A 21,908-nucleotide genomic window follows, 5' to 3' on the forward strand; every position below is an offset into this window, starting at 1 on the left:
TATATTTGTACATTCTGCTAGCCTTGTTCAGTGCCATTTGTTTTTCTGGGGTAACACCTTCTTCCCCAGGTGGAGGCATCAGACAGGCACCAAGAACGCAAGGCTCGACGGAGTCTGCCCTAGGGGCGGCTCGCACCTGGTCGGTCCTATGCCCCATGAGGTAAGCAGCCAAGGGGAAATTACACTTAGGAAGTTGGACATTTTTTCCAGTAATTCCACTTAGGAGTACTGCCAATCACAGTATGTCACATGGACTGTAAATTCCAAGAACTTCTACTTGAATTTCAATTATCTGATTCTTCCTGTGGACTGTAGACTTTTCAGTGCTTTTCAATTAAAAAAAAAAAAAAAAGAATTGCTTGACTTGCTTTTTATTATAATATTCATGTTATACTTAAATTTTTTTTCCTTCAATGTGCCTTTAATTTAATTACCTTTTTTATGTTAACACGAAACTGTACTTAAGCATATGCAACACTATACTTTATCCTGTTACCAGATTCTATCAAGTTCAATGTTATTTACTTACTTATTTACTTATTAACCTGCTTTTTAGTTATTAACTGGTTAACCATATTATATACTTTTTCTCAAATTAACTATTTTATGTTTATTTATGTTTTATTATGTTTTCTCAAATTAACTATGTTCAATGTAAACCGCTAAATGTTCAATGTAAACCGCTAAATGTTCAATGTAAACCGCTAAATGAAGCGATAGTTACGGTTCCTTAGCGATAGTTATGGTTCCTTGTAAACCGGGGTGATATGTATACTATACAGGAACCCCGGTATATAAATTCTTTAAATAAATAAATAAATGTTGGATTGGTTCTACTTTCCATTGCCTGTGGTGTTGCTTCCAGGACGCAGGATGGGAATTCTTGTAAGCAATACTGGTTTGGCTCTTTTTGGGGGCAGGGGAGGCAAATACCAGAGTACTAGAACCTCTCATGGGATACCAGGGTACCATGTACTCTGGTGGGGATACTAGGGCACGATGCCTTCTGGGGTGAATGCCAGGACAACTGGCCTTCTTGGCATAGATACCAGGGTATCATGCCTTTTGGGTGAAGTTAATGGAGTACCAAACCAACTGGGAGGAAGAAGTATGTGAGGGAGATACCAGGACACCATGTCATCTGGGAGAATCTGGCAAAATACCTTCTACATAGGAATACAATGATTCCAGACTCTTTGTGCGATGATAACAGAGTAAAAGACCACTCAGATACTAGAACCTTTGGGAGGATAACAGAGCACCAGACCCTCTGGGTACTTGACCTCCCAAATGTTAAAATAAAATATCCCCACAATATTAATGTAAAATAACTTTTTTGGTTTCTTTTTCAATAAAAAAAAAATATAAAAAAACCTGCCAATGTGACAATAACAGGAAAATAGCAAGAAATATTGAAATCTCACAGCCCACAGATAGTTCTGATACCTAATACCACCATCTACATCTCCCAATATTTAAACATTTGCCCTTTAGGAATATGCATTCATTTGAAATGAAAATGGAAAATGTGATGAATGAGCCCATTTTTATTTTGTATCAAATGTAATGAAATGAATTATGCATGCAAACCCTGAAAATTGTTATCCCAGTTCATTTTCAGCAAATAGAGCACCTTGTGCAGAATTTGCAAACTATTCTCACAATTTACAAACTTTGCATCTACAAGTAAATTTTCACATCCCAGTGTGCAGAAATCCCAGGAGATACGCTCATGGCCATGCTGAGTACACGCCGAGTGCATTTTCAAAATGGCCCAGCCACGCTGAGGTTTTGAAAAGGAGGAGGGTCTGGATAGGGCAGGGGTGGGGCACGGGCTGGTCAGGACAGCACCACTTTGTGCTGTCCTGGTGAAGAGCTCCGGTAACGTACTTTACCTCTTCAGATGAAGTAAGTTATACGACAAAAAAAAAAATAGGTTAGTTAGGGTGGGTTTAGGGGTTGGTATGGAGACTGGAAAAGGGAGGAAGGTTGGTTAGGGGGCTTGGGAAGTTCCCTCCCAGTCTGCTCTGTTATTGGAGTGGACTGGGAGGGAACTGGGCAAAGGCCCAATCTCGTCACCATGCGTGTTTTAAAAAATTCTCTCCATGCACGTGAGTAGGCACCCACATGCACATGCATGCGCCGATTCAAAATCAGGCACGCATGTGCGCAGGGGTATCAGATTTTATAACATGTGCGTGTGTCGCCACGTGCATGTTATAAAATTGGCACATCTTTGAAAATTGTCCCCATAGTTTGCAAATTGTGTGCACAGCTTTTAAACTATGCTCACTATTTTCAAACTGTGCGTGCTATTTGCCAATAATGAATCTGGGCAAACAAAACAAAACAAAAAAAATTAACATGCAAAAACATAAATATAAAAGGAAAAATAAAAATAAACCATTTTTTGGGTTATGCACATCCCTAATACCTTTCAATCCTAGTAGTTTATAAGTGTCCACTCAACCACTCCCATATTTGTTACCTAAAAAAAATATATACCACCTAATTAATAACAACCCACTATCCCCATCACATGCTACGGATTTTGAGGACCTTCCAACACTCTATGCCCCACCCCATAAACACACTCTTTGATCTTTCAAATGCCTCTTCATTAACCCAACTCCAGATAAACCTTTAACACCTGTCCATGTCTGCCCCACATGAAAGTAGTCATTGGTGACCCTTCTGCAAACCGCCATCCTGTGGCAGCAGTGTTAGCAGATGCAGCAGCTGGTCATGGAGCATCCTATGCAACAGCTTCACCTCTTCTGCGAAACCATACCACAGTGCTAGGCTGTAAAAGATACAACAGGCTACCATAATATCTACTGTCCCCTCTGATCAGAACATTAGATCACCCCCAGTATGGTCCGAAGAGTGGAACTGACTTTTAGGCACCCCAAATTCCCTTTCTATGACTGTTATGGTTAATGTGTGAGCATGATTGAATCTCTTTCAGATGCTAGAAGTGAGGAGTCATGGTTTACACCCATATCCTGCATTTCCTAACAAATAAAAAAATAAAAAAAAAATGTATAAACCAACTTGAAATGTGGTTTATCATCTGTTCTAGTGGATAAATGGTTATCACAGTGCTGTTTCCACTTACACTTATGCCTGAAGGGTGCAATTTCCTATAACTGCAGTCCTGGGTATGCTGTGTTTTTTTTTCTGTACCAGGACTGTGAGTATTGTGATGGGATAAGGCATCATCGTACTCCAGAAACAGGGATACTAGATCATGCAGGGAACCAGAAGACATATCACTCACACATACAAACAATTACTTTCATAGCATTCATCTGTGGCCATGTTTTCCCTCAGCAAAATTAGTACTATTTGCCAACTGTGACAGGATGTATGAATTTTGACTATAGCTTAGAATCCTGATGACCACAGACAATATCTTCTTCAGGAACATCACATATGACCTGGTCATTGATGGAGTAAAAATGCTTCCAGTTCTGGTAAGCTATCTCCTCTAATACTGGTGACACAAAGTCACATGGCTGCAGTCTATCACTCCCATATTAGGCATTTGTTTAATTTATTTATTTTAAAAAATATTGTAGCCCATGCTACCAATCAAGGTGGGTAACATAATGCCGGCAATGGTATAGATATTAAGTCTCATCAGTTCTTATTTCCTCTTCTCCTGATTGTACAAAATATATTGAGGCAGCTTCATTGTCATTGCCAGCAGAATCTGCCTAAGGTGATATGAAAAATTAGATTACCTCCCACAATACCCAGAATACTCTGGAAGGATCCAGAAATCAGGATGTCTAGTACACTTGGGAGATTGACTAGGCAGATACTCTATACCCATAAGCTGTCATAGGATCTACTGTTTGTTGGCCTTCAGCATTTCTTATAGGTCCAAGATTGCCTTTGAGCTGAATCAATAGATCCTCACTATATGTGCTTTAGGGATTTCCAGTAGTGTGGTTCATAGATAGTATACTCATGGCCTGTGCCTTCTCCTTGGATACCAAACTGGGTGTGCCTCAGCCTACTAATTTCTCCATTTTCCCAGTTTTCTGTTCTATCTCACTTGAAATTCCAGTCTCAAGACTTTAAAAAAAAAAAAAAAGAAAGAAATCTTTATCTCTGAAGTTTACTTCATCCTCTAGCATGAAGTATAAACTCAGCGATATTTAGCGTTGAAAATTTACTTCACTTCTTTACAATGAAAATGTTAGTTAATTTCAGCGCTAAAGCTCATTAAAATTCAGCACTAATAATGCAAATGAGTATTTTACTCAGTTACTAACATCTGTTACTAGCACACTTTCTTCAACTTTAAAATCTTTTATTGTATCTGCAGCCAGATGATCACACAAAATGTTGAGAGGGACTGATGCCACTTGTAAGCTAAGAGCCAGTCTCTCGGGATAGGGTTTAAAAGGAGTTTGGGTCAAACAAATGGTGTTGTGGGCCCAAGTCCAAAGGCTAAATAGTGTGTCAAAGTACTTAGCTGGATAGGGCTCTCACCTTCTGAGGACACCTCGCTGAGTGCTCTATCTTTTTTTCCCCAACCGTCAAATACCAGAAAATGGAACTCACTCTATAGTTTATTCCAACCCAATAAACTTTTATTGTTCTGGCAAAAAAAGCAGCCAAATAATGAAACACATTAGAATGGATTCACTGTTTACATCAGGGCTCATAGGCTTATACAGCTAGGTTGAGGCATTTGGAAAAGATACAGAGATAGTTACAGGTGTAAGTATTTCTACAGCTACTTTATATACAATTATCTCCTTAATGAACAAAGTTACAAACTTGTTTTCTTACTCCTAGCAGCAAATACATTTATCACTCCTCATTCATAATATCCTCATCTTACAGTAGATTAGACACTATTCATTGTTCATTTCCAATTCACCACATAAATCTGTATCAATACTCACGATTTTGCCCCAAATATCCTTTCTCCTAGGAACATGAGACTTTGTCACCTTCAGAATCTCCTTCTTCAACACCCATCCAGCCTTTAGGAGGAAACCTCTCCAGCATCTTGGCTCTTATCCTTCTGTGATTCTCCTGTACCACTCTTCTCACCACCCCACATTTGTCTCAGACATCCATACTCAGCATCTTGGCTCTTATTCTTCTGTGATTCTCCTGTACCACTCTTATCCTTCTGTGAATCTCCTGTACCACTCTTCTCACACCACCCCACATTCGTCTCAGACATCCATACTCAGGTCATGTCCAGTGGTTGTCCCTCCTTGAGAAGACACACCACTGATCAGCTACAGTATTTCCCGGTAAGCAAAATAGTTTACCACCTTGGGCCTTGAGTGGGAAAATCCCTGCAGGACCTTTCACTGAGAGGGTGCCCTGAACTGATGAAAAAGATTCCTTAATGGTAGAACTGTTACACATCAAAAGTTATTTAAGTGCAGCAAAACATGTGCTAAATAAGCACTAAGTGGTGTGCAAAGCTTATTAAATTAACTCCTATATGAGTCAATTCAGCTGTAAAGATAATCTCCATTTCTTTATATTTGAAAATAATTTTATATAATCTGGATCCAACAGTGTAACAGTAGTTGACTGGGTGTATATTTTCCTGAGTTTCTCAGCTGTTAACAAGATTAATGAATCCTCACACATTAACTGACCCATCTGTCTGATTGAGCAGTATAATGTAAGCCAAATAGCTCTTTATTCCTATCCTAGCATGCACTGTAGTTATTTATTTTCCTCTACTTTGCAATTTAATATCCTCTGGTACAATTTCCGAGGAATTATACCTGAGATTAATACAAGGAGATCATTATTTCTGTTGTGAGACATCTTTAGTTCCTGAAAATTAAGCAACTCTTTTTCTATCTTTCTTTTTTTTTTCTTTCCTAATATTTCCATTTGCAAATAATGAGACAAAACCCCTGATCTAATTTTTCACTATTCCTTTTGGTCTTCTAATTTCACTAACCACCTTGTTTGTAGCACTATTTACTGAAGATTAGCTATTAGAAAGCAATATTCAAGAAAACATCAAATGGGAAAACATTGCCGGCCTATTGGCCTGAATAGCTTCTCCCGAGCCTTCTCCTGAATTCTGAAATTATATTATCCCACTGGACCCACTACAAATCCCCTTTCCCTCTACCCATGAATTCCAAAATGAACCCTCATGTCCCATCTGGCACCCCCAAAATCCCATATGCTGCTGAGAGTGCGATGGCATCCAATGTTCCTTTGACAGCAAAACTGGTAGCATAAACTCCAAGTATTACTGTCAGATAATACTTTGACAACAATGTTGGATGCTGCTGGGTTGGTGTGATAGGTAAGGGGGATATGAAAAGGATTTAGAGTGGCCCAGTTGGAGAGGTCAATTACAGTCTTTGAAATCAAACAAGCCTTATAGTCTTTGGCAGTGGAAAAGAGTCTAGGTCCAGATGGTTTCCCTTTGGAATATTCAAATAAAGCTTGTCCCTCTTTTGCAGGAGCTTTTTAATTTTATGTAGACCCCTACTTTTCCTCCTGGGAACTTGTTGGATGCTCATATCACTTTGATTCCTAAACCAGGCAAGGATCCACTTTGTGGTTTGTATAGCCCAATATCCTTGATAAATTTCGATATAAAAATTTCAGCTAAAGTATAGCAATTTAGGATTGAACATTTGTTGCCAACACTGATACATTCTGATTAGACCAGCTTCATAAAAGGTACAACCTCTATGGCTAACATTAGAAGATTGTTCAACATAATCCACATAGTGGGGAAATTTAAAAATCCTTGTGCGGTCCTCTCCTTAAAGCTTTTGACCGATGTATTTGAAATATTTGTTCATGGTCCTGCAACATTATGGTTTTCCTGAGCAATTCACTAATTGGATATTGGCACAACACAAACAAGTTAAAGGCCCGAATCCTAGCAAATGGATTTCTTTCAGATCCTTTTTCTATCTCTAAAGGGACTAGGCAGGGGTGCCATCTTTCCCTTTCTCTGTTTAATTTAGCTCTTGAGCCATTGGCACCAACAATTAATGAATCTCAGGATATTGAGGGCTTTGACTTACATGTCATAAAATCTCATAAGCAGACAATATTTTACTTTATGTTTCACGTCCCAAAAGAATAATCCTAGCCATAGTCAGTCTTTTGAAAGATTACAGGGAGTTGACAATTTATACCCTTAACCATGTTAAATTCCTTCTGATGAATTTGGGTCATAGGGGCTTCTGTCACTCCCTACAAAGTGGTTTCATGATAGCAGAGGATAATATCAAATATCTGGGGATCATGTTCTCAAAGAGTCTGAGAGAGTTGTATAAACAATTATCCTAAGGTGTTTATGAAATTGCAGGCAGACCATTGTAAGTAGACTGATTTCCCATTGACATTTTTGGGCAGAGCCTATTTGGTTAAAATGGTGTCCTTGCTCATCTTTTATATTTTTTCCAGCACCTACCTTGCAATGTTTCCCAGAAAGCCTTCTGAGACGTTAATGGGGTTATTTCTTACTTTTTATGGCGTCGTAGGCTGCTGCATATCAAGCTCCTGACCTTACAGTATTCCAGGAATTGTAGAGGACTGGATGTTCCAAGTATGTTTATTATCTAGCTTCCAGATTAGTGGGCATTAAAAATGGCTTGTTATCTTCCCATCCTCCTAGCTAGATGTCTCTTGAAGGTATGTATTTGGGGAATTTCACTTAACATCCCTTCTCACTTTACCTTCTATTTCTCCTCAGTTAGGGCACTCAAACCTTATTATTTCTCATACATTGAAAGTCTGGCAAACAGCAAATAAATTATTGGGATTCCAGTATAAGGGATTTCCCCCTATTTCCAGCCTTCAGGGCAATCTGATCCTATCTCTCCTTACTTTATCTCCAGATTTGGAAGCTTGGACCACAGGCAGTTTAAGTTTCCTTGATCAAATGCTGGAGGATGGTCATTTTAAGGGCTTCCTTGAGTTACAAGCTGAATACTATATTGCCAAACACACAAACTATATTTTTCCTGATTGTGTAAATGGAGCATTACTTGGAGAACTCTGGCCCACTACACCTGTGCGCTGGTCTGGAATCTTCTCTTAGTTCACCCAGATTTCCTAAACATTTGATCTCCAGATTATATATGTACTTGTTAAATGGCATTTATGATCCTGAGGGCGACAAAACAGGATTAGCAGCCAGATGTCCAAATGATTTCCTTTATTGGGTGGTAACACGAATATATGAACAATGCCCAACTCTGGCCGAGTTTCGCCCTCTTACAATGGGGCTACATCAGGGGCTACAACATACAATAACACATACTTGTAAATAATAAAAAATAATAAGAAAAACATAACTGAAACACACAATTAGAATGGTAACATGAAAATGTGGTGTAGATATTTATTATGACACAGCATGTGAGTGTGAAAAAGAGAACAACAATTGAATTTTGGTCTTTACCTCTACTTGAGTCGTGTTATGATGACAATCCAAGTCTTAAAAAAGACTGTGCAACAAAAGGTCTGTAAATTAAATGTATAAATTCATTGAAAAACAATATTGAATCTTAAAAATTCTAAAAAATTAGGGGCGGATTTTCAGAGCCCTGCTCGCGTAAATCCGCCCAAAACCGGGCGGATTTACGCGAGCAGGGCCCTGCGCGCCGGTGAGCCTATTTTACATAGGCTCACCGGCGCGCGCAGAACCCCGGGACTCGCGTAAGTCCCGGGGTTTTCGGAGTGGGCGTGTCGGGGGGCGGGGCCGGAGCGCGCGGCGTTGCGGGGGCGTGTCGGTAGCGTTTTGGGGGCGGGTACGGGGGCGTGGCTACGGCCCGGGGGCGTGGCCGCGCCCTCCGTACCCGCCCCCAGGTCGCGGCCCGGCGCGCAGGAGGCCCGCTGGCGCGCGGGGATTTACGCCTCCCTCCGGGAGGCGTAAATCCCCCGACAAAGGTAGGATGGGGGTTTAGACAGGGCCGGGCGGGTGGGTTAGGTAGGGGAAGGGGGGGGAAGGGGAGGGGAGGGCAAAGGAAAGTTCCCTTCTAGGCCGCTCCGATTTCGGAGCGGCCTAGAAGGGAACGGGGGTAGGCTGCGCGGCTCGGCGCGCGCAGGCTATACGAAATCGATAGCCTTGCGCGCGCCGATCCAGGATTTTAGCCGATACGCGCGACTACGCGCGTATCTACTAAAATCCAGCGTACTTTTGTTTGCGCCTGGAGCGCAAACAAAAGTAGGCTGTTCGCGCTCGTCTGAAAATCTACCCCTATTTATAGACCTTTCAAAAAACATCAAAGCTGGCATGATAGAATTAACCATATTAAAAATAGAGCACTAAAAAAATAATAACATTATAACAGGTAGTGAAAAGTAAATAAAATAAATAAAATGAAATAAATTACATTTACACCATATCTTAATGTGATTTCCACTGACAAGAAAATTTGTGTGAAAGATGAATTTTTTAAAAAAAGTTGATGTTATGTATCAATAAATGAGAGCTGCACTCAATATAGGAGTATATACTCACTATTGGAAAGGCTGGTTAAACTCTCAATGACAGCGGTACCTCAGTTTCTTATTTCGTAAGCAACACAAGGGTTGCAAATGTGCCGAAATCTTGTTTGGAAAGATTGAAAAATTAAAAAAGAACATACTTCCTACGTGAATAGGCGAATTAAGATTGCAGAAACATATTGACTCTAAATACATATTGTGAAAAATTTTTTTAACTATATGTACGTGTAAAACATGTGAATCAAAATAAAACAATGCTGATTTGACATTATTCAAGACAATTAGCAGGGTTATGATGAATGACTTTTGAAACGGCTCCTGGTTTGAAAAAATAAGTACATAAAGTGAAGAATATAGGTTATATGCAGCTGGGTAAGTGTGCTTTAAATTCTACATATGATAAATAAATTGCTACAAAATACGGAATGAATATATGCTGATTGACTAGAGGATAAAATAGAACATCTATGTGTTGTATTAAGAAGATCATAAAAAACATTACATTAGCTCATAGAATGCTACTGCTGCCGGTAACTATGAGTGCTTGAATCACTATAAAAGTGCTGCAAAAAAGACGCGGAAGTAGGAACAAAACAAAGAGCTGTAAAATCATTTAGATAACATAAACAAACTTACTCTTTGATGTGGTTGTGAGGACAAACAACAGTATGGCTTTTACTTACTAACTCAAATCAAAACAGGCAAAGATGCCGCGACTGCTCTTTACATCGACTCATACTGCTATCAGTGAATGTGAGTACTTAGATAAATATAAAAGTGCTCTGAAGAAGCGGGTGTAAAACTATAAACCTAAAAAATCATTATATGCAGGCTAAAAAGTAATTTGAAAGACGTGCACAAACTTACTTTTTGATGTGGTTGTGAAAACAAACACAGGCGGCAGTGTGGCTTTCCCTTGTTAACTCGAATCAAAACAAACAAAAAAGACATGGCTGCTATTTAAAGAGGCTGAAGCGCGCCAAAATGACCTGTCTGTCAAAAGGGAGGGGGCGTGGTGATGAATACCCGTATGTAGAGGAAACTTGATTGCGGCGCATGCGAAAACAACTAGTAGGGAAACTGAACTGCCATGTATGTTGAATGATAGCAAAATGTATCAATAATTGCAAAACAAGGGAAAGCCACACTGCCGCCTGTGTTTGTTTTCACAACCACATGAAAAAGTAAGTTTGTGCACGTCTTTCAAATTACTTTTTAGCCTGCATATAATGATTTTTTAGGTTTATAGTTTTACACCCGCTTCTTCAGAGCACTTTTATATTTATCTAAGTACTCACATTCACTGATAGCAGTATGAGTCGATGTAAAGAGCAGTCGCGGCATCTTTGCCTGTTTTGATTTGAGTTAGTAAGTAAAAGCCATACTGTTGTTTGTCCTCACAACCACATCAAAGAGTAAGTTTGTTTATGTTATCTAAATGATTTTACAGCTCTTTGTTTTGTTCCTACTTCCGCGTCTTTTTTGCAGCACTTTTATAGTGATTCAAGCACTCATAGTTACCGGCAGCAGTAGCATTCTATGAGCTAATGTAATGTTTTTTATGATCTTCTTAATACAACACATAGATGTTCTATTTTATCCTCTAGTCAATCAGCATATATTCATTCCGTATTTTGTAGCAATTTATTTATCATATGTAGAATTTAAAGCACACTTACCCAGCTGCATATAACCTATATTCTTCACTTTATGTACTTATTTTTTCAAACCAGGAGCCGTTTCAAAAGTCATTCATCATAACCCTGCTAATTGTCTTGAATAATGTCAAATCAGCATTGTTTTATTTTGATTCACATGTTTTACACGTACATATAGTTAAAAAAATTTTTCACAATATGTATTTAGAGTCAATATGTTTCTGCAATCTTAATTCGCCTATTCACGTAGGAAGTATGTTCTTTTTTAATTTTTCAATCTTTCCAAACAAGATTTCGGCACATTTGCAACCCTTGTGGTGTTTACGAAATAAGAAACTGAGGTACCGCTGTCATTGAGAGTTTAACCAGCCTTTCCAATAGTGAGTATATACTCCTATATTGAGTGCAGCTCTCATTTATTGATACATAACATCAACTTTTTTTAAAAAATTCATCTTTCACACAAATTTTCTTGTCAGTGGAAATCACATTAAGATATGGTGTAAATGTAATTTATTTCATTTTATTTATTTTATTTACTTTTCACTACCTGTTATAATGTTATTATTTTTTTAGTGCTCTATTTTTAATATGGTTAATTCTATCATGCCAGCTTTGATGTTTTTTGAAAGGTCTATAAATATTTTTTAGTATTTTTAAGATTCAATATTGTTTTTCAATGAATTTATACATTTAATTTACAGACCTTTTGTTGCACAGTCTTTTTTAAGACTTGGATTGTCATCATAACACGACTCAAGTAGAGGTAAAGACCAAAATTCAATTGTTGTTCTCTTTTTCACACTCACATGCTGTGTCATAATAAATATCTACACCACATTTTCATGTTACCATTCTAATTGTGTGTTTCAGTTATGTTTTTCTTATTATTTTTTATTATTTACAAGTATGTGTTATTGTATGTTGTAGCCCCTGATGTAGCCCCATTGTAAGAGGGCGAAACTCGGCCAGAGTTGGGCATTGTTCATATATTCGTGTTACCACCCAATAAAGGAAATCATTTGGACATCTGGCTGCTAATCCTGTTTTGTCGCCCTCACGGCTTTGTTAGACAGCCTTCCTTGCTGTTTCTTCAGTCCTTCATTTATGATCCTGAGACATGTCCCAACATTATTGAAAGATGGAATGAGGAACTTTCGCTAAACTTAGATGATGATGATTGGAAGGACATATGGAACACTACCCTTAAATAATCTCGTTGCAATAAGGTTCAAGAATTAGTGTTCTGACTACTATACAGAACCTTTCAATACCTTCTTTTCTTCTCTAAATTTAGCCCTTTTTGCTGGACAGGATGTAGTATGCCCGTATCCCACATATAGTGGGACTGTACTATTGTTCATAACTTCTGGCAACAATTTAGATCGTTGAATGGAGACATTTTGGATCACTTGTTGCCGCTTATGGCATCCTTATGTCTGTTGGTAAGATAGGGAGATAATGTATTGTCCAAATCTGAGAAACCTTTGTCAGTGCAGTTGTTATAGGTTGCACATATTACTGTTGCTTAATATTGGAAGTTCACACCCCTGATTGATCACTGGAAATCTGTGGTTTCAGATATTGCTATAATGGAAAAAAATCTCCTTCTAATTATTGAAGAAACGTGGGACTTACAACACTGTTTGGAAGCCTTACTGGCAATGGAGGCATTGCACGCTGATTGCTATAATATCTTCCAGGTGTTTGATTCAATTGCTAAATTGTTTTGCTTGTTTGTGTGCTACATTATAATTTCTGTATTGTTACATCCTATAAATAAAAAGTGTGTGTGTTGGGGGGGGAGGGGGGAATATTTAAACCCCAGATTTGTCTGGCTATGTCCTGAAGTTAGGACCTGGAGGTCCTGGTGTTCTGCCAGAGACCAAGAAATAGGGCTCTAAACCCAGAGTCTTTGGGTCAAATCTAGAGACTTCCCAAGTATGAGAATCAGTTCTGCCTCATTTGGACATCTGGATCTCACAGATGGGGTAAGACAGGTCCAGGGTGATAGGGGAGTGGAGGACTTCAGTAATTAAATTTGGATGGTACCAGTACTGTTATTTTTTCAGGGCGAGGGAAGGCTGGGGCTGGTGCTTGTATTTGGCAACTGGTGATCGCTGATTAACTGGAAATGAAATCATGAAAACCAACAAAATCTTGTTTAGTTTTTTCTTTTCGTTTTCAAAATGAAATGAAACTAAAAATGTTTTGTTTCATTTCAAATGAAAGCAAATCTCTACAGTGCTGCATTTGGTTTTGAATTATGAACAAATGTTAATGTGCTTCATGATATAGCAGAACATTGATTTTTAAAAAGGCTTATGAAGAAAATATATTCTCCATTTAAATAAAAAAACGATTTTTTTTTTTTTACTAACTGAAGTGGAGGAGTAGCCTAATGGTTATAGCAGCAGACTTAAACCAGGGAAAAGCCAGGGAAGCCTGGGGACTGCATCTCCTACCTGCAAAACATTACTAGGGATAGCTTCCTCCCGAAAATAACGATGACTTTGTGGATTGTGTCCAGAAAAGAACTTGTCCTTTTTTGGATGGAGGATCCCCAGTCCTCACTACCCTTTTTAGGGTGAAACTGCCTGCAATGTTTTGGGCAGGAGGGAAGGAGATAGCAGCTCTGGAGGAGCATGAGTTGTGGGTCCTCTCACTTCCTCACCAGCACTCGTTCTTTCTTGCCTCATGATTTACATGTGCAAATAAGGACAAATCATGTTTTATGCACACAAAACATGATTTGTACTTGCTTTTTGCAAGCATAAATAATGGTTTCTAGAGACTCTATTTTACAGGTTAGAATGTGCGCTTCAGCCTATGCAAAAGGCTGAAGCGCACATTTTAAATCAGATTTGTGTACACATTTCAAACTCAGCTCACAATTTGAACTCCTGATGCATTAGCAAAATAACTTATTGCATCAGGACTTTTTTTGAGCATGGGTTGAATTTCTATGTGTACTGAATTTCGATACCCAGTTTTACCCCACCGCTTACTACAACGGACCTGTAGATTGTAAGCCATCCGGGAACATGGAAATGCTTATGGTACCTGAATGAAATTTTCTTTGAAGTGGCTGACCAGTCACTAAAGGCAGAATATAAATCAGAAATTAGATTAATTGCATTTAATCTAAGGCAATATTAGAGATTAAAGCTTTGGAAACCTGTACTTTCATCTTATATTCCATAAAGTAATGATAAATTATATTAAGACAAAAGTGAACAAACCTAACAATCATAACAGAAGAAGATATAGTAATGATAAGTAGCAGGCAAGTTAATATTTTAAACAATTTAGCTTTATAAAGGCAATCTGTAAATTGGTAAAATATTTTGTGTCACTATTATGCTTATTTTTTTATTTTATTACATACATTATTCAAGTCCTTTAGACAGATCAAACTATTAAGTAGTTGCAGTGTAACCCACCTTAAATATTTTTAGCATCATCATCATTGCTATCATTGGTATTGTTATTATTTTAGTATTCATGCATTTTTCCTTGCACCTTTATTCAAGGCATTTTACAATAAATGTTGCTATAATACAAATCACATTATACTTGCACTGTAGAATAATAATTTTCATGTGGCATGGGAAAGAGCGATTTTCAATTGAGACTCCGAAAAGGGAAAGAAATGAGATATGGGGCAGAAAAAAAAAAAAAAAAGATCTTTTTCTGAGAGGCACATTTGGTTTGGTGAAAAGATGACTAAGGAATGCATTGAAAAAGTATATGAATGCATAGAGGTGATATTTTTGTAATAAATAGGCTTATTCTAAGACATTATGCTGTGTCTCTCAGCAGTGCACTTCAGAATCTTGCCCTCCAACTTTGCTGAGCTCTCGCCTTCAGAAGCTGGGGCAAGGCAATGTCAGAGCTTGTCACCACATGGAAGCAGAAATTCAAGATGCCCCTAATTGCCAGTTTGTCCTTCATTTGAACCCAAGTCAGTTGCTCTTAGATCAGCTCTAATGATTCACTCTTGCTGTGGCCTGTTGCAGCAGAGATCCTTATCCTGACCCAGTTAAGCTTCTACGATACATTCACCCAGCACTGCAATTTAAAATATTTTCTTTTCCGCTATACTTTCCTGCAATGATTAATACAGAACCAGGTGATAAATGAGAACAAGAAAATGGCAATTACAGTTCCATTTATCTCTTAATAATTGGGGTCCATGACTTAATTGTGACTTTAGACTTTTAAATCCAAAGGAATTAAGGCTAGTTTTCTATTAATCATTGTATCCTTCATGCTCACAATATCTGCTTCTAACAATAGATCTAATCAACTCAAGATGTGCTACAATTAGAATGAATATGATAAAGAAGCTGATCATCTGGGCCATGATTCTGGACCCAGGTGAATAAGGAAATGGAACCTCAGATTTAACTTTAAAGGCCATGTGTCTGCTTGGTTTATAAATGTTTAAAGCTCACTTACAGAAATCCTCCAGAAGGCTGGGTTGTCCACTTTGAATTTGGGATGAACTTCCATTTCTGATTGATAGAAAAATAAATGAAAAAACTGTAGGAATTGGGAATTAGAACAATCATTTGTATTTCCTCCTAAATTGATGCGTTTTTTCAATTTTGTGTGTGATGTCAGCTCTCAGTGTGTGTATATATATATATATATATATATATATATATATATGGAGAGAGAGACAGAGACAAGGAAAAAAACCTATGTGGCAACACACATACTAATATTCTCCATCGTGTGACTCTAAAATTATAAACAGTAACAAAAACAGAGAACACTAAACTACTATTAACATAGTCATAATATCTTATCCAACAACATTGCCTGTGTTTTCGATAAAATAGAAATGTTTAAATAAATAATTTTATTGTCTATGAAGTTTTATTTAATTAAATTGGATTCAAAAGCCAGTTCTTACACTGCTGTATCAGTGCCATACAGACAGAGAGAAGTTTTAATCATTACTTGTAAAAAGCATCCAAAAAAATGAGCATAAAGAAAATCAAAATCCTATATAATGATTCCTTTCCTGCAAAATGTATAAATATTGGGCAGGTAATGATTTTTTCAAAATGCTCTTTGTAAACATTCAACAAAGCTCAAGTCAAATAAGACTGATATTATAATTCTCATGAAAGGATAAAAGTAACCAAAATGCTGAAAAGTTTGCCCCTTTATGCTACAAATATAGATGTAGCTGTCTACTTTATAATGCAAGATCAAAAATATCCCAAAAATTCAAATGAAATTTCACCAACAAAGGCCTCTGTTTCATCTACAATGTCTTCAATTTTTTTTTAAAGCCTGTCCAAACTTACTGAATTCAATTCTGCATAATAATGGGACTAATGGCCTCCACAAAGAAGAACGTGTAAAATGTCCGTACAGCTCATATCCAAATCAACCCTGTAGATGAAAGGACTAAATAACAGTATCTTGAATGCATGACCCTGAAAACATAAAGGGGCAGATTTTAAAAGCCCTACGCGTGTAAATCCAGGTGGCTTTACACACGTAGGAGGGTTACACAAGCCGGGCCTAATTTCAAAAGGTCTGGCAGCGCACGTAAAGCCACGGGACGCGTGTAAGTCCCAGGGCTTGAAAAAATGGGCGGGTAGGGGTGGTCCAGAGACAGGGCAGAGGCGTGGCCAGAGGCCTCTGCAGGACCGCTGGTCCGGGAGATTGCACGCCGGCAGTTGGCCTCTGGCAGGCATAACTTCTACAACAAAGGTATGGGGGAGATTTTCTTCAGGGCTGGGGAGCGGGACAGGTAGGGGAAGGGAGGGGAAGGTGTGGGGGAAGGAAAGTTGCCTCCTAGGCTGCTCAGATTTCAGACTGGCCTCGGAGGGAAAGGGGAAAGCCAGATGGTCTCCCCGAGGGCTCGGTGCACGCAAGTTACACTAGTGTGCACCCCCTTGTGCACGCTGACCCTTGATTTTATAACATGCATGCAGCTGTGCACGCATGTTATAAAATCAGGCGTACATTTGTGCGTGCCGGGTAGTGCGCAAAAATGTAGGCCACGCGCGTAGGTTTTAAAATCTGCCCCTTAGCGCCTATTTGAAGAATTTGGACTTCATTTTCTAAAGTATCATAGGCCTGCGATACTTTAGGAAATGGGGGGCGGGCCTGCACTAGCCAGCAGCGATAACACCGTCAATGTGCGATCGCTGCCGGTTTCGCACCCAATAGTGCCACCATAGAAGGTGTAGCTATTGGGCGCGAACTTGGACGTGAAAAGGGCCTTACCTTTTCGTTATCCGCAGCATCTTCACGGATTCAGCCCCGGTGATGCCCCGACTCCTCCTCTTCCGGGGGAACTCCGCCCCCATTTTGGTATTGCACGCGATAAGGGACTTTTCGCGTGCGATCCGGATGGAAAATGAGGCCCTTTATCTTGATGATTAGGCAAAGATTTAACTCTTTCTTTATTCTCAATTTTACGGATTTCATTTTTTTGTCAGTAATGATTAAAAGTACTATTTGTATCTCTGTGATATAGCGGTGTGTGAATTGGCTTTTTCAACCAACTTCATTAAATAATACTTCATAAAAAATAGAAATAAAAATATTTTTATTAACATTTTTTATAACATTTACAACATAGGCAAAATTGTTGGATAAGATTTTATGGCTATGTGAATATTAGTTTAGTGTATTCTGTTTTTTTCTTATAATTTATTAACATTGCTATATTTTTCTGCTGTTAAGTTTTGTCAGATTTACCTTACCAACTAAATTGTAAGGGTTAGGAGAGAACACACAAAAAGATAAAATCAGAAGCTGCACATTTCATTTCTAAGAAAGCAGGATTAATTTGCCTTGTATATTATAGTTTTATGCCAATTCCCCACTGCATGAGCTGACGGATACTCATACCTGTAGGAGAGTTCATTGTGACTATACAAAGGAAATACGCACGAAGAGGACAGTTATCAAAGTCAATTATGCAGGTGAAAGTCTTCTACCCAAATTCATGGGCAGTCTGAAAACTGCTCTCCCTAAATTTGGTCTAAAGTCCACATGTTCCTTCAAAACATGCAGACATCGGCAGTCCCCCCCCTCCCCCCAGCGCAGAGGCATAGGTGCTGCTAATAATGGGCACCCAAGGCACCCAGCTTGTCAGCTGCCCCCCCCTCTTCCCATGCGCCCTTGGCTCTACACTTACCTTCACAGGCTTCAGGCACTGACTCTTCCAGCTGGCACCACCTCCCATCACGATGACACCAGCCTCGTGGCAGGGTGCATCAGGAGGAGAAGGGGTTGATGGGAGTCCCTCAGTGTGGCAGGATGACATGGCTTCTCCTCATTGTCTATCACCAGTTGCACCAATGTGGCCTCCCAATCGGATGGGAGGAGTGGAAGGTGATGTGACCAAGAGTGTGGGACTGGCAGGAACGTTAAATCCCACTGGCTCCTGCCACCCATCCTCTTTTTTTTCTCAGATCTTGGTCCCATCATTTCTCCTCCCAACCCACCCTTACCTTGGTAGTGAGGCACAGTTTTGTTATATAGATGGTTGTCAACTTGTATTATCCCTATCACACCGGTGAGACAGAATCGAGGATGGAGGGTGTAGTGGCAGTGGGTGGATAAGTGTCAGGAAAGGTGCCAGAAGAAAGTCGGTGGCTAGGGCCACTTCATTAGCATCCATCAAAGCGAGAGATGTCAGGCCCGGGGACAGGGCCTTTACCAGCTAATGGTTGAATCATGACAGAGGAAGAGCCCCACTTGGTTTGCCACGTGGCAGCTTACTTGGACATCTCCTAGGAAAATCCTATCAGGCAGGGCTCATGGGAGTGAGACCTTGGGTGCTCCTCTTGGCGGATGCTGACGCACATGCTTGTTGGCATCTACCCTATGAGTTAGCCCAGGTAGAAAGTACAGACTGCACCCAATTAGATTTCCTTTTCAGGGTATCTAATAAATGGCTGCAGCCATTAACTCAAATTTAGAGTTTTGTTGGTATTGGCATAAGTTAATGAGTTATGATATTTGTTTGTGGGTACGGGGAGTTGCGGGGACATCAAGGTTGTCTCGACTGCCCCAATTTTTTTAGCTGCACTGAGAGGCATTTCCTGAGGCATGTTTAAGTCAGGGGAAGAAAGGTTTGCACATAGATTGCTTTTTCCAATGTACCTATGTACTGTTCTTGCAAAATTCTAATTGCAGAAAAAGCAGTGCACATGAATGGGAGTAAGTTTGAAAGTGAAAGTGATTTCACTTTTGAGAATTGGTACAAACCTCCCTGGCAAAATGTATGCATGATCTTTGTCTCAATGTAGACTGTTTGAACATTGCTGTTATTTAATTTTAGCAAATGATAATGGATTTAGCAACATTAGGAAACAGAACAATAAAAATGTAAGAATTCAAGCACTTCTTTGTACAACTTTTTTTTATTTTGGAAAATGTTTATATAATGAGGGGTACATTTCCAAAAGCCTAGTCAGGATCTACATACTGTATATAAAATAAGGAGCTGTGTATGCAGGTGTTTAAGTGACTTAATCAGTCACCTAAAATTATGGGGGTAAATATATTACATGCATAAATTTGGCTGCTTACAAAAGAAGCATTTGGGGAATGTTTTGAAGAGTGTTATGAATCTGTTTAGCTAACTTACATTTTAAAAAAGTATGGGCCAGATTTAAAAACTTAGGCGCGGGCGTAGATTTGTGCACGCCACCCGGCGTGCACAAATCTACGCCCAATTTTATAAAATGTGCCCACAGCCACACGCATGTTATAAAATCAGGGGTTGGTGCGCGCAAGGGGGTGCACACTTGTGTGCGCCGAGCCCTAGGGGAGCCCAGGTGGCTTTTCCTGTATCCTCCGAGGCCGCTCCGAAATCGGAGCGGCCTCAGAAGGAACTTTCTTTCCGCCACCCCCCCACCTTCCCCTACCTAACCCCCAGCCCTATCTAAAACCACTCCCTTACTTTTGTTCGTGAAGTTGCGCCTGCCTCCGGGCAGGTGTAGGTTATACGTGCTGGCGACAGCTGGCCCGCGATCCCGGGCACAGCGGCAAATGGCCGCTGCGCCTGGTGACTCTGGCCCCGCCCCGGACTGCCCTGCCACACCCACACCCTGTCCTTTTTCTCAAGCCCCGGGACATACGCACATCCCGGGGCTTGCGCGCACGCTGAGCCTATGCAAGATAGGTTCGGTACGTGCAGGGGAAGCTTGAGGCAGCTTTTCGGGGCTTACGCGTGTAACTCTTTGAAAATCTACCCCATATGTGCCACCAATATGCCAATAACACATGTAACTGCACACCATCATTTTGGGTAAAGTCACATTCATATATTTAGTTTTATAACATTCCAGTACTCAGACACAATTTATATGGATATTTTATGTTTGAAAATTGGTTGTTACGCTCACGTTTGAAAGGGACATATTATCATATCATGAAAGGTATACAAAGGGGCAGATCTTTACACACGTGGGTGCATTTGTGTGTACTACCCGGCGCGCACAAATGTACACCCAATTTTATAACATGCTTGCGCTATCACTCACATGTTATAAAATCCAGGGTTGGTGCGTGCAAGGGGGTGCACACATGTGCACCTTACACGTGCCATGCCCGAGGGGAGCCCTGATGGCTTTCCCTGTTCCCTCCAAGGCCCCCCCCCCACCTTCCCCTCCCTTCCCCTATCTAACCCACCCCCGGCCTTAAATAAATCCCCCCCTACCTTTCTTCCAAAAGCTACGCCTGCCTGAGGCAGCCGTAACTTGTGCCAGCCAGCTGCCAGCGCACCATGGCCCGGCACAGGCCGCTGTGCTGGAGCACTTGACCCCGCCCCTGGACCTCCCCCAGACTGCCACCGCGCCCATGGCCCTGCCCCCGGACCACCCCTTTTTCAAAGTCCCGGGACATACGCGCGTCCTGTAGCTTGCGCATGCAGCAGAGCCAATGCAAAATAGGATTGGCGTGCACAAGGGTAGATTTTCAAAGGGTTACGCGCGTAAGAAAATTGTCCCATTAGAGAAGGGCTTATCACAGAGTCCCCTGAACTTGTTTCTCAGTTTCATGCATCTTATCTACTCATTAAAAATCCCTTTCTGGTGAAATGCTCTGCCTTTCACATCTACGTTAGGTATGCTACATTCCTGTGGGCACTATTCTTTTATCCTTCTGTTGATCTTGGTGACCTATATTATTCTGATTTCTCTCCCTTTCTATCCTCAATGGACTTATTTTTGGAGCTTCACTAACTATATGTTGCACCTTTTTGTCAGGTCAATAGAATTTCCAGAAAAGAGCATGAGTATAGGCCTCCTTAATACTTGGCCCTTACCCCTGGAATGTCTGATTCTCACTGAAGGACCCTGCTTAACTCGAAGGTGGCAATGCTTTCAAGTAGAACTTTTTCTTTTTTCATACATAATAACCCAGAACCTACCTCATACCTGCCTCTTGGTTTCTGACTCTACATTGTCAACCTGTCCATCTACCATTTCAGTGGTGCTATATAGTATCTCTTAAGCCCATAACTACCTCACTCCCATGCATAATCCAGACCCCCTCAATCAGTCCAATTTGTCAGTCCTTGTTCTTGGCTTTGAGGACTGTTATATACCTTTTTGCTTCCCTCCTCTCTTTCACCTTCTTTGTTGTTGCTGTGACCCTTCAGGAAACCCTCTTGTAAATCGATCTCTGCTCTCAGCCCAAGATCTGCAATCCTGTTTCCATTAGTCTGTTTTTTTCCTATTTGGCAACAAAGCACCAGCTGTTATATTACAACAGGTACAATTACAG

At 40.1% G+C, this 21,908-nt stretch overlaps 1 protein-coding gene and 2 long non-coding RNA genes across 6 annotated transcripts in view; 2 read left to right on the forward strand and 1 right to left on the reverse strand.

The window, feature by feature from the left end:
* The window catches only part of PCDH11X (protocadherin 11 X-linked), a 3,021,270-nt gene that overhangs the window by 1,629,997 nt on the left and 1,369,365 nt on the right, over nt 1–21,908 (forward strand). The window lies entirely within an intron of this gene.
* LOC115094010 lies at nt 8,220–9,545 on the reverse strand. Its single transcript, XR_003857464.1, has 3 exons — nt 9,494–9,545; nt 8,432–8,493; nt 8,220–8,267 (listed from the first exon to the last, which is right to left on the reverse strand). It is a non-coding gene; the product is annotated as an uncharacterized LOC115094010 (long non-coding RNA).
* On the forward strand, nt 10,512–12,116 carry LOC115094009. The gene is made up of 4 exons (XR_003857463.1): nt 10,512–10,664; nt 11,430–11,518; nt 11,843–11,904; nt 12,069–12,116. It is a non-coding gene; the product is annotated as an uncharacterized LOC115094009 (long non-coding RNA).

The sequence above is a fragment of the Rhinatrema bivittatum genome, chromosome 6 (assembly GCF_901001135.1).
Source record: "Rhinatrema bivittatum chromosome 6, aRhiBiv1.1, whole genome shotgun sequence".
In the NCBI taxonomy this organism is placed as follows: Eukaryota; Metazoa; Chordata; class Amphibia; order Gymnophiona; family Rhinatrematidae; genus Rhinatrema; species Rhinatrema bivittatum.